Source organism: Hyla sarda, unplaced genomic scaffold (genome assembly GCF_029499605.1).
Source record: "Hyla sarda isolate aHylSar1 unplaced genomic scaffold, aHylSar1.hap1 scaffold_1651, whole genome shotgun sequence".
NCBI classification, from domain to species: domain Eukaryota; kingdom Metazoa; phylum Chordata; class Amphibia; order Anura; family Hylidae; genus Hyla; species Hyla sarda.
In genome coordinates this window covers 41,429-54,809 of record NW_026608290.1, presented here as the reverse complement: position 1 = coordinate 54,809, position 13,381 = coordinate 41,429, and the positions used below count along the sequence as shown (strand labels likewise).

The window sequence follows — 13,381 nt, the reverse complement described above, 5'->3', positions numbered from 1 at the left end:
TGACATCATAGCACTGTAGTTCTGAGGGTTCAAGATGGATGCAACAATCTCCTGTTGCTTCTATGAAGGCCGTAATAGACGACATCACCAAACAGCTCCATAGTCACATACACAGCAAAGGAGAGATGTTGTTTACACCTAGTGATGTCAGTGGTATTGAGTGACATCACAGCACAGTGCTAAGGCTCCTGGGCCTGGACACAGCAGCGGCTGCAATATCTCAACGGAGAATACGTTTATATCTATGTGTGTGTGTGCGCATATATATATATATATATATATATATATATATATATATATATTTCTCCGCCGAAATCACTTTTAAACCCATTTCCACCTTTTTTTCCCTTCTCTTCCTCTTACTTTTTTTTCACGTTTTTTTACGTTTTTCTCCTTTTCGCCTCTTTTCTGGGCGTATTATTCTTCTTTTTCTTCTTTTTTTTCGTCTAATGCATACCCCATCAGTGCAGCAATGCTTATTCAATACCGCCAGCAGATGGAGACACTGGGGGATCATTTTCTAAGGATTTATACTGATTTTTCCTGTCTGAATTTGTCGCACAGAAAGTTGCAGGCCAAATATGTGTGACATTTCTGCGACTTTAGCTTCTAGAGCATTTTTACAACATTATACATAGGTGCTGAATACATAAAAAGCGACTGTTCAGCGACAGACAAGTCGCATCGGCTGAAAGTAGGCCAGAATGTCAGTCCATGTTGGAGCAGGTTTAGATACAGTCTAAAGCATAGATCTCAAAGTCTGTGCACAGAATTTAGCAAGAAGGGCCTCGCACCTTCTGATGCATCAGGTAGGTGCACAATAGCATAGCCTAACCCTCTGTACTTTGGTCTATATTGATGCGGGACATAGACAGCCAGCTGATGACCAATCCATTAGTGCAATGGATGGCTGGAAGCATTTGTCTTTGCCTTTGCAATACCACAGAAGCAATGCATGGTCAATGTACAGCAATGACACACCTGTGTGAACAGCCAGGAGACCCCCCCCCCCCCCCCCCCCATGTTATGTTACATAGTTACATAGTTAGTACGGTCGAAAAAAGACATATGTCCATCAAGTTCAACCAGGGAATTAAGGGGTAGGGGTGTGGCGCGATATTGGGGAAGGGATGAGATTTTATATTTCTTCATAAGCATTAATCTTATTTTGTCAATTAGGAACATTCAGCACCCACCCGCTATCAAGGCAGCTGCCTATCATGTCATGCCCTACCTGCACAGGTGTGCTGGCTACTCAAATGATCCAATTAAGGAGGCCATTTAGTCAGCAGCAGCAGAAGTCCTGTGCCTGGACGCTCCAACAGGGGCCAGACACAAGCAGAAGCAGAAGCAGCAGAAGCAGCAGCAGCACCACCTTTTGTTTTTTGGCTGCAGCAGCAGCAAGGCCCACAGGGCTGGCTAGCTGGCTAGCCAGCAAGCAGGTAGCAATGAAAGTAGGAATCTTTCTTTTTAACCCTGTAAGGGGGTGGTGCACTGTACCCGAAGATACTGCCATATCGGGTCAATGCATAGGGCGACGGAAGCAAGCTTCGAAATCGGCCCCCGTTCTCAAAAATCCATTTAATATATGGTCCCCAGATAGGGGACGTATCAGATATTAAACTGATAAGAACAGATACTACACTTGATCTTAGCCAAAAGGCCGAGAAGCGATAACCGTGAAAGGGGCGGGCCCAACAAGGTCCCCTTCATGGGCACTATCACTGCTTGCTGTCAGGGAGGCTGCCAGACAATTTTCCATGCACACTCTGGGCTGGGGGGCAGTCAACCACCAGTACACACAGCAGAACCTAAACCCATACCATTATTGCTAAGCAGCAAGACAGGGGCCCATTGCACTCCCACGGGGCCTTTTTAAATGCAATCCATAACCCGGATTTGCCAGGAACCCTTCTTACTCCTCCTACTTGCATGTGACACTGGGCTTAGGATCTGCATAGGAAACACACACACAAGCACACACCTACCTTTGTTGCCTGCAGATGCCTCCTTGGCTGTCCCCAAACGGTATCAAACCAACACCCACGGGAAGCTGTAAGCATAGAGGACATGCCTGCACCCCATTGGACTTACCTGTGTGGGTTAAATCCGGGTTATTTGACAACCTATGGCGGTGATGGTTCTGCTCAGGCAGAGCAGTGCTGATGCTCCTCATAAAGCTGTCGCTGCTGTGAAGGTTCTAGGTGACATCACAAATCCCTATGGTTACATACACAACAAAGCTGGGTTGTTGTTGTTTACACTCTGCAAGGCCTGTGGAAGTGAGTGACATCATAGCACTGTAGTTCTGAGGGTTCTAGATGGATGCAACAATCTCCTGTTGCTTCTATGAAGGCCGTAATAGACGACATCACCAAACAGCTCCATAGTCACATACACAGCAAAGGAGAGATGTTGTTTACACCTAGTGATGTCAGTGGTATTGAGTGACATCACAGCACAGTGCTAAGGCTCCTGGGCCTGGACACAGCAGCGGCTGCAATATCTCAACGGAGAATACGTTTATATCTATGTGTGTGTGTGCGCATATATATATATATATATATATATATATATATATATATATATATTTCTCCGCCGAAATCACTTTTAAACCCATTTCCACCTTTTTTTCCCTTCTCTTCCTCTTACTTTTTTTTCACGTTTTTTTACGTTTTTCTCCTTTTCGCCTCTTTTCTGGGCGTATTATTCTTCTTTTTCTTCTTTTTTTTCGTCTAATGCATACCCCATCAGTGCAGCAATGCTTATTCAATACCGCCAGCAGATGGAGACACTGGGGGATCATTTTCTAAGGATTTATACTGATTTTTCCTGTCTGAATTTGTCGCACAGAAAGTTGCAGGCCAAATATGTGTGACATTTCTGCGACTTTAGCTTCTAGAGCATTTTTACAACATTATACATAGGTGCTGAATACATAAAAAGCGACTGTTCAGCGACAGACAAGTCGCATCGGCTGAAAGTAGGCCAGAATGTCAGTCCATGTTGGAGCAGGTTTAGATACAGTCTAAAGCATAGATCTCAAAGTCTGTGCACAGAATTTAGCAAGGGCCTCGCACCTTCTGATGCATCAGGTAGGTGCACAATAGCATAGCCTAACCCTCTGTACTTTGGTCTATATTGATGCGGGACATAGACAGCCAGCTGATGACCAATCCATTAGTGCAATGGATGGCTGGAAGCATTTGTCTTTGCCTTTGCAATACCACAGAAGCAATGCATGGTCAATGTACAGCAATGACACACCTGTGTGAACAGCCAGGAGACCCCCCCCCCCCATGTTATGTTACATAGTTACATAGTTAGTACGGTCGAAAAAAGACATATGTCCATCAAGTTCAACCAGGGAATTAAGGGGTAGGGGTGTGGCGCGATATTGGGGAAGGGATGAGATTTTATATTTCTTCATAAGCATTAATCTTATTTTGTCAATTAGGAACATTCAGCACCCACCCGCTATCAAGGCAGCTGCCTATCATGTCATGCCCTACCTGCACAGGTGTGCTGGCTACTCAAATGATCCAATTAAGGAGGCCATTTAGTCAGCAGCAGCAGAAGTCCTGTGCCTGGACGCTCCAACAGGGGCCAGACACAAGCAGAAGCAGAAGCAGCAGAAGCAGCAGCAGCACCACCTTTTGTTTTTTGGCTGCAGCAGCAGCAAGGCCCACAGGGCTGGCTAGCTGGCTAGCCAGCAAGCAGGTAGCAATGAAAGTAGGAATCTTTCTTTTTAACCCTGTAAGGGGGTGGTGCACTGTACCCGAAGATACTGCCATATCGGGTCAATGCATAGGGCGACGGAAGCAAGCTTCGAAATCGGCCCCCGTTCTCAAAAATCCATTTAATATATGGTCCCCAGATAGGGGACGTATCAGATATTAAACTGATAAGAACAGATACTACACTTGATCTTAGCCAAAAGGCCGAGAAGCGATAACCGTGAAAGGGGCGGGCCCAACAAGGTCCCCTTCATGGGCACTATCACTGCTTGCTGTCAGGGAGGCTGCCAGACAATTTTCCATGCACACTCTGGGCTGGGGGGCAGTCAACCACCAGTACACACAGCAGAACCTAAACCCATACCATTATTGCTAAGCAGCAAGACAGGGGCCCATTGCACTCCCACGGGGCCTTTTTAAATGCAATCCATAACCCGGATTTGCCAGGAACCCTTCTTACTCCTCCTACTTGCATGTGACACTGGGCTTAGGATCTGCATAGGAAACACACACACAAGCACACACCTACCTTTGTTGCCTGCAGATGCCTCCTTGGCTGTCCCCAAACGGTATCAAACCAACACCCACGGGAAGCTGTAAGCATAGAGGACATGCCTGCACCCCATTGGACTTACCTGTGTGGGTTAAATCCGGGTTATTTGACAACCTATGGCGGTGATGGTTCTGCTCAGGCAGAGCAGTGCTGATGCTCCTCATAAAGCTGTCGCTGCTGTGAAGGTTCTAGGTGACATCACAAATCCCTATGGTTACATACACAACAAAGCTGGGTTGTTGTTGTTTACACTCTGCAAGGCCTGTGGAAGTGAGTGACATCATAGCACTGTAGTTCTGAGGGTTCAAGATGGATGCAACAATCTCCTGTTGCTTCTATGAAGGCCGTAATAGACGACATCACCAAACAGCTCCATAGTCACATACACAGCAAAGGAGAGATGTTGTTTACACCTAGTGATGTCAGTGGTATTGAGTGACATCACAGCACAGTGCTAAGGCTCCTGGGCCTGGACACAGCAGCGGCTGCAATATCTCAACGGAGAATACGTTTATATCTATGTGTGTGTGTGCGCATATATATATATATATATATATATATATATATATATATATATATATATATATTCTCCGCCGAAATCACTTTTAAACCCATTTCCACCTTTTTTTCCCTTCTCTTCCTCTTACTTTTTTTTCACGTTTTTTTACGTTTTTCTCCTTTTCGCCTCTTTTCTGGGCGTATTATTCTTCTTTTTCTTCTTTTTTTTCGTCTAATGCATACCCCATCAGTGCAGCAATGCTTATTCAATACCGCCAGCAGATGGAGACACTGGGGGATCATTTTCTAAGGATTTATACTGATTTTTCCTGTCTGAATTTGTCGCACAGAAAGTTGCAGGCCAAATATGTGTGACATTTCTGCGACTTTAGCTTCTAGAGCATTTTTACAACATTATACATAGGTGCTGAATACATAAAAAGCGACTGTTCAGCGACAGACAAGTCGCATCGGCTGAAAGTAGGCCAGAATGTCAGTCCATGTTGGAGCAGGTTTAGATACAGTCTAAAGCATAGATCTCAAAGTCTGTGCACAGAATTTAGCAAGGGCCTCGCACCTTCTGATGCATCAGGTAGGTGCACAATAGCATAGCCTAACCCTCTGTACTTTGGTCTATATTGATGCGGGACATAGACAGCCAGCTGATGACCAATCCATTAGTGCAATGGATGGCTGGAAGCATTTGTCTTTGCCTTTGCAATACCACAGAAGCAATGCATGGTCAATGTACAGCAATGACACACCTGTGTGAACAGCCAGGAGACCCCCCCCCATGTTATGTTACATAGTTACATAGTTAGTACGGTCGAAAAAAGACATATGTCCATCAAGTTCAACCAGGGAATTAAGGGGTAGGGGTGTGGCGCGATATTGGGGAAGGGATGAGATTTTATATTTCTTCATAAGCATTAATCTTATTTTGTCAATTAGGAACATTCAGCACCCACCCGCTATCAAGGCAGCTGCCTATCATGTCATGCCCTACCTGCACAGGTGTGCTGGCTACTCAAATGATCCAATTAAGGAGGCCATTTAGTCAGCAGCAGCAGAAGTCCTGTGCCTGGACGCTCCAACAGGGGCCAGACACAAGCAGAAGCAGAAGCAGCAGAAGCAGCAGCAGCACCACCTTTTGTTTTTTGGCTGCAGCAGCAGCAAGGCCCACAGGGCTGGCTAGCTGGCTAGCCAGCAAGCAGGTAGCAATGAAAGTAGGAATCTTTCTTTTTAACCCTGTAAGGGGGTGGTGCACTGTACCCGAAGATACTGCCATATCGGGTCAATGCATAGGGCGACGGAAGCAAGCTTCGAAATCGGCCCCCGTTCTCAAAAATCCATTTAATATATGGTCCCCAGATAGGGGACGTATTAGATATTAAACTGATAAGAACAGATACTACACTTGATCTTAGCCAAAAGGCCGAGAAGCGATAACCGTGAAAGGGGCGGGCCCAACAAGGTCCCCTTCATGGGCACTATCACTGCTTGCTGTCAGGGAGGCTGCCAGACAATTTTCCATGCACACTCTGGGCTGGGGGGCAGTCAACCACCAGTACACACAGCAGAACCTAAACCCATACCATTATTGCTAAGCAGCAAGACAGGGGCCCATTGCACTCCCACGGGGCCTTTTTAAATGCAATCCATAACCCGGATTTGCCAGGAACCCTTCTTACTCCTCCTACTTGCATGTGACACTGGGCTTAGGATCTGCATAGGAAACACACACACAAGCACACACCTACCTTTGTTGCCTGCAGATGCCTCCTTGGCTGTCCCCAAACGGTATCAAACCAACACCCACGGGAAGCTGTAAGCATAGAGGACATGCCTGCACCCCATTGGACTTACCTGTGTGGGTTAAATCCGGGTTATTTGACAACCTATGGCGGTGATGGTTCTGCTCAGGCAGAGCAGTGCTGATGCTCCTCATAAAGCTGTCGCTGCTGTGAAGGTTCTAGGTGACATCACAAATCCCTATGGTTACATACACAACAAAGCTGGGTTGTTGTTGTTTACACTCTGCAAGGCCTGTGGAAGTGAGTGACATCATAGCACTGTAGTTCTGAGGGTTCAAGATGGATGCAACAATCTCCTGTTGCTTCTATGAAGGCCGTAATAGACGACATCACCAAACAGCTCCATAGTCACATACACAGCAAAGGAGAGATGTTGTTTACACCTAGTGATGTCAGTGGTATTGAGTGACATCACAGCACAGTGCTAAGGCTCCTGGGCCTGGACACAGCAGCGGCTGCAATATCTCAACGGAGAATACGTTTATATCTATGTGTGTGTGTGCGCATATATATATATATATATATATATATATATATATATATATATTCTCCGCCGAAATCACTTTTAAACCCATTTCCACCTTTTTTTCCCTTCTCTTCCTCTTACTTTTTTTTCACGTTTTTTTACGTTTTTCTCCTTTTCGCCTCTTTTCTGGGCGTATTATTCTTCTTTTTCTTCTTTTTTTTCGTCTAATGCATACCCCATCAGTGCAGCAATGCTTATTCAATACCGCCAGCAGATGGAGACACTGGGGGATCATTTTCTAAGGATTTATACTGATTTTTCCTGTCTGAATTTGTCGCACAGAAAGTTGCAGGCCAAATATGTGTGACATTTCTGCGACTTTAGCTTCTAGAGCATTTTTACAACATTATACATAGGTGCTGAATACATAAAAAGCGACTGTTCAGCGACAGACAAGTCGCATCGGCTGAAAGTAGGCCAGAATGTCAGTCCATGTTGGAGCAGGTTTAGATACAGTCTAAAGCATAGATCTCAAAGTCTGTGCACAGAATTTAGCAAGGGCCTCGCACCTTCTGATGCATCAGGTAGGTGCACAATAGCATAGCCTAACCCTCTGTACTTTGGTCTATATTGATGCGGGACATAGACAGCCAGCTGATGACCAATCCATTAGTGCAATGGATGGCTGGAAGCATTTGTCTTTGCCTTTGCAATACCACAGAAGCAATGCATGGTCAATGTACAGCAATGACACACCTGTGTGAACAGCCAGGAGACCCCCCCCCATGTTATGTTACATAGTTACATAGTTAGTACGGTCGAAAAAAGACATATGTCCATCAAGTTCAACCAGGGAATTAAGGGGTAGGGGTGTGGCGCGATATTGGGGAAGGGATGAGATTTTATATTTCTTCATAAGCATTAATCTTATTTTGTCAATTAGGAACATTCAGCACCCACCCGCTATCAAGGCAGCTGCCTATCATGTCATGCCCTACCTGCACAGGTGTGCTGGCTACTCAAATGATCCAATTAAGGAGGCCATTTAGTCAGCAGCAGCAGAAGTCCTGTGCCTGGACGCTCCAACAGGGGCCAGACACAAGCAGAAGCAGAAGCAGCAGAAGCAGCAGCAGCACCACCTTTTGTTTTTTGGCTGCAGCAGCAGCAAGGCCCACAGGGCTGGCTAGCTGGCTAGCCAGCAAGCAGGTAGCAATGAAAGTAGGAATCTTTCTTTTTAACCCTGTAAGGGGGTGGTGCACTGTACCCGAAGATACTGCCATATCGGGTCAATGCATAGGGCGACGGAAGCAAGCTTCGAAATCGGCCCCCGTTCTCAAAAATCCATTTAATATATGGTCCCCAGATAGGGGACGTATCAGATATTAAACTGATAAGAACAGATACTACACTTGATCTTAGCCAAAAGGCCGAGAAGCGATAACCGTGAAAGGGGCGGGCCCAACAAGGTCCCCTTCATGGGCACTATCACTGCTTGCTGTCAGGGAGGCTGCCAGACAATTTTCCATGCACACTCTGGGCTGGGGGGCAGTCAACCACCAGTACACACAGCAGAACCTAAACCCATACCATTATTGCTAAGCAGCAAGACAGGGGCCCATTGCACTCCCACGGGGCCTTTTTAAATGCAATCCATAACCCGGATTTGCCAGGAACCCTTCTTACTCCTCCTACTTGCATGTGACACTGGGCTTAGGATCTGCATAGGAAACACACACACAAGCACACACCTACCTTTGTTGCCTGCAGATGCCTCCTTGGCTGTCCCCAAACGGTATCAAACCAACACCCACGGGAAGCTGTAAGCATAGAGGACATGCCTGCACCCCATTGGACTTACCTGTGTGGGTTAAATCCGGGTTATTTGACAACCTATGGCGGTGATGGTTCTGCTCAGGCAGAGCAGTGCTGATGCTCCTCATAAAGCTGTCGCTGCTGTGAAGGTTCTAGGTGACATCACAAATCCCTATGGTTACATACACAACAAAGCTGGGTTGTTGTTGTTTACACTCTGCAAGGCCTGTGGAAGTGAGTGACATCATAGCACTGTAGTTCTGAGGGTTCAAGATGGATGCAACAATCTCCTGTTGCTTCTATGAAGGCCGTAATAGACGACATCACCAAACAGCTCCATAGTCACATACACAGCAAAGGAGAGATGTTGTTTACACCTAGTGATGTCAGTGGTATTGAGTGACATCACAGCACAGTGCTAAGGCTCCTGGGCCTGGACACAGCAGCGGCTGCAATATCTCAACGGAGAATACGTTTATATCTATGTGTGTGTGTGCGCATATATATATATATATATATATATATATATATATATATATTTCTCCGCCGAAATCACTTTTAAACCCATTTCCACCTTTTTTTCCCTTCTCTTCCTCTTACTTTTTTTTCACGTTTTTTTACGTTTTTCTCCTTTTCGCCTCTTTTCTGGGCGTATTATTCTTCTTTTTCTTCTTTTTTTTCGTCTAATGCATACCCCATCAGTGCAGCAATGCTTATTCAATACCGCCAGCAGATGGAGACACTGGGGGATCATTTTCTAAGGATTTATACTGATTTTTCCTGTCTGAATTTGTCGCACAGAAAGTTGCAGGCCAAATATGTGTGACATTTCTGCGACTTTAGCTTCTAGAGCATTTTTACAACATTATACATAGGTGCTGAATACATAAAAAGCGACTGTTCAGCGACAGACAAGTCGCATCGGCTGAAAGTAGGCCAGAATGTCAGTCCATGTTGGAGCAGGTTTAGATACAGTCTAAAGCATAGATCTCAAAGTCTGTGCACAGAATTTAGCAAGGGCCTCGCACCTTCTGATGCATCAGGTAGGTGCACAATAGCATAGCCTAACCCTCTGTACTTTGGTCTATATTGATGCGGGACATAGACAGCCAGCTGATGACCAATCCATTAGTGCAATGGATGGCTGGAAGCATTTGTCTTTGCCTTTGCAATACCACAGAAGCAATGCATGGTCAATGTACAGCAATGACACACCTGTGTGAACAGCCAGGAGACCCCCCCCCCCCCCCCCCCATGTTATGTTACATAGTTACATAGTTAGTACGGTCGAAAAAAGACATATGTCCATCAAGTTCAACCAGGGAATTAAGGGGTAGGGGTGTGGCGCGATATTGGGGAAGGGATGAGATTTTATATTTCTTCATAAGCATTAATCTTATTTTGTCAATTAGGAACATTCAGCACCCACCCGCTATCAAGGCAGCTGCCTATCATGTCATGCCCTACCTGCACAGGTGTGCTGGCTACTCAAATGATCCAATTAAGGAGGCCATTTAGTCAGCAGCAGCAGAAGTCCTGTGCCTGGACGCTCCAACAGGGGCCAGACACAAGCAGAAGCAGAAGCAGCAGAAGCAGCAGCAGCACCACCTTTTGTTTTTTGGCTGCAGCAGCAGCAAGGCCCACAGGGCTGGCTAGCTGGCTAGCCAGCAAGCAGGTAGCAATGAAAGTAGGAATCTTTCTTTTTAACCCTGTAAGGGGGTGGTGCACTGTACCCGAAGATACTGCCATATCGGGTCAATGCATAGGGCGACGGAAGCAAGCTTCGAAATCGGCCCCCGTTCTCAAAAATCCATTTAATATATGGTCCCCAGATAGGGGACGTATCAGATATTAAACTGATAAGAACAGATTTTTTTTTTTTTTTTTTTTTTATCTAAAGCCGAGGAACGTGCTTTCGATTCACCCAAAGTGCAAGAAAAAGTGCAAACGTGTTACACTAAAAAAACGTGCACAAAGGATGCGGTCTATCGCAAGCCCTTCTCCGATAGGAGAGAGGCCCCCCAACAAACCTTACCCTTCGCCTCCGGACCAAAAGGTACCTGCGAGGTTCCAGGTTCGATGTCCCTTTTCGCCGAAGCTACTAGGGGACCACAAATGCTCCCGGCATCCCCCTTGGCGTTAGCCAAGGTATCTGCCCGCAGAGCCGATTACGGTAGGTACCCTGCCAAAGCAGGAGTACCCGGGGTGTTTGCAGGGAGGTGCGGAACCTAATGGCCACACACACCTCCCCTAGACCGCCAGGAGGGACACCCAGAAGGGCTACCGCATCCTGACAAATCCTGTGAACACACAACACACAAAAAGTGACACAGTGAGACAAAAAATAAATAAATAAGTGAATGTGTGCAGATATACTGCCCGGACATCCGGCCGGATCTATAAAAATTTCTCTGATCCTAGCCAGAAGGCCGGGAATCAAGAGGTGAGTGCCACAAGGTGAAGAGATTATGGTGCCCGTGCTTCAACTCAGTGAGTCTATTCTCCCAGTGAGTTCCGGCACCTCGGGGTCACCACTCCCCGAGGCACAAAAGTACCTCGGCTCTAGACCCTCTCAGCCTCATGGCGAGACCCGGAGGGAACAGGTCACATCGGGGCAGCCGTCGAGCTGATTCCTCAGAACCAGCCCCGGAAAGCCCTGGTACACCTGCATCCTCCATGCAGCACCCATCCCCACCAGCATGAAAACTGATAAGAACAGATACTACACTTGATCTTAGCCAAAAGGCCGAGAAGCGATAACCGTGAAAGGGGCGGGCCCAACAAGGTCCCCTTCATGGGCACTATCACTGCTTGCTGTCAGGGAGGCTGCCAGACAATTTTCCATGCACACTCTGGGCTGGGGGGCAGTCAACCACCAGTACACACAGCAGAACCTAAACCCATACCATTATTGCTAAGCAGCAAGACAGGGGCCCATTGCACTCCCACGGGGCCTTTTTAAATGCAATCCATAACCCGGATTTGCCAGGAACCCTTCTTACTCCTCCTACTTGCATGTGACACTGGGCTTAGGATCTGCATAGGAAACACACACACAAGCACACACCTACCTTTGTTGCCTGCAGATGCCTCCTTGGCTGTCCCCAAACGGTATCAAACCAACACCCACGGGAAGCTGTAAGCATAGAGGACATGCCTGCACCCCATTGGACTTACCTGTGTGGGTTAAATCCGGGTTATTTGACAACCTATGGCGGTGATGGTTCTGCTCAGGCAGAGCAGTGCTGATGCTCCTCATAAAGCTGTCGCTGCTGTGAAGGTTCTAGGTGACATCACAAATCCCTATGGTTACATACACAACAAAGCTGGGTTGTTGTTGTTTACACTCTGCAAGGCCTGTGGAAGTGAGTGACATCATAGCACTGTAGTTCTGAGGGTTCAAGATGGATGCAACAATCTCCTGTTGCTTCTATGAAGGCCGTAATAGACGACATCACCAAACAGCTCCATAGTCACATACACAGCAAAGGAGAGATGTTGTTTACACCTAGTGATGTCAGTGGTATTGAGTGACATCACAGCACAGTGCTAAGGCTCCTGGGCCTGGACACAGCAGCGGCTGCAATATCTCAACAGAGAATACGTTTATATCTATGTGTGTGTGTGCGCATATATATATATATATATATATATATATATATATATATTTCTCCGCCGAAATCACTTTTAAACCCATTTCCACCTTTTTTTCCCTTCTCTTCCTCTTACTTTTTTTTCACGTTTTTTTACGTTTTTCTCCTTTTCGCCTCTTTTCTGGGCGTATTATTCTTCTTTTTCTTCTTTTTTTTCGTCTAATGCATACCCCATCAGTGCAGCAATGCTTATTCAATACCGCCAGCAGATGGAGACACTGGGGGATCATTTTCTAAGGATTTATACTGATTTTTCCTGTCTGAATTTGTCGCACAGAAAGTTGCAGGCCAAATATGTGTGACATTTCTGCGACTTTAGCTTCTAGAGCATTTTTACAACATTATACATAGGTGCTGAATACATAAAAAGCGACTGTTCAGCGACAGACAAGTCGCATCGGCTGAAAGTAGGCCAGAATGTCAGTCCATGTTGGAGCAGGTTTAGATACAGTCTAAAGCATAGATCTCAAAGTCTGTGCACAGAATTTAGCAAGGGCCTCGCACCTTCTGATGCATCAGGTAGGTGCACAATAGCATAGCCTAACCCTCTGTACTTTGGTCTATATTGATGCGGGACATAGACAGCCAGCTGATGACCAATCCATTAGTGCAATGGATGGCTGGAAGCATTTGTCTTTGCCTTTGCAATACCACAGAAGCAATGCATGGTCAATGTACAGCAATGACACACCTGTGTGAACAGCCAGGAGACCCACCCCCCATGTTATGTTACATAGTTACATAGTTAGTACGGTCGAAAAAAGACATATGTCCATCAAGTTCAACCAGGGAATTAAGGGGTAGGGGTGTGGCGCGATATTGGGGAAGGGATGAGATTTTATATTTCT

The 13,381-nt window shown here is 46.2% G+C and overlaps 5 non-coding genes and 1 pseudogene across 5 annotated transcripts; all 6 read right to left on the bottom strand.

Annotated features, from left to right (window-relative positions):
• Window positions 1–1,484: 1,484 nt before the first annotated feature.
• Window positions 1,485–1,675, bottom strand: LOC130311624 (U2 spliceosomal RNA). The gene has a single exon (XR_008859943.1). It is a non-coding gene; the product is annotated as a U2 spliceosomal RNA (small nuclear RNA).
• Window positions 1,676–3,762: 2,087 nt separating this feature from the next.
• On the bottom strand, window positions 3,763–3,953 carry LOC130311622 (U2 spliceosomal RNA). The gene has a single exon (XR_008859942.1). It is a non-coding gene; the product is annotated as a U2 spliceosomal RNA (small nuclear RNA).
• A 2,091-nt stretch (window positions 3,954–6,044) lies between these two features.
• LOC130311631 (U2 spliceosomal RNA) lies at window positions 6,045–6,235 on the bottom strand. Its single transcript, XR_008859950.1, has one exon. It is a non-coding gene; the product is annotated as a U2 spliceosomal RNA (small nuclear RNA).
• Window positions 6,236–8,316: 2,081 nt separating this feature from the next.
• On the bottom strand, window positions 8,317–8,507 carry LOC130311620 (U2 spliceosomal RNA). Its single transcript, XR_008859940.1, has one exon. It is a non-coding gene; the product is annotated as a U2 spliceosomal RNA (small nuclear RNA).
• Window positions 8,508–10,597: 2,090 nt separating this feature from the next.
• Window positions 10,598–10,785, bottom strand: LOC130311635 (U2 spliceosomal RNA). The gene has a single exon (XR_008859954.1). It is a non-coding gene; the product is annotated as a U2 spliceosomal RNA (small nuclear RNA).
• A 693-nt stretch (window positions 10,786–11,478) lies between these two features.
• On the bottom strand, window positions 11,479–11,638 carry LOC130311638 (U2 spliceosomal RNA; annotated as a pseudogene).
• Window positions 11,639–13,381: the final 1,743 nt, after the last annotated feature.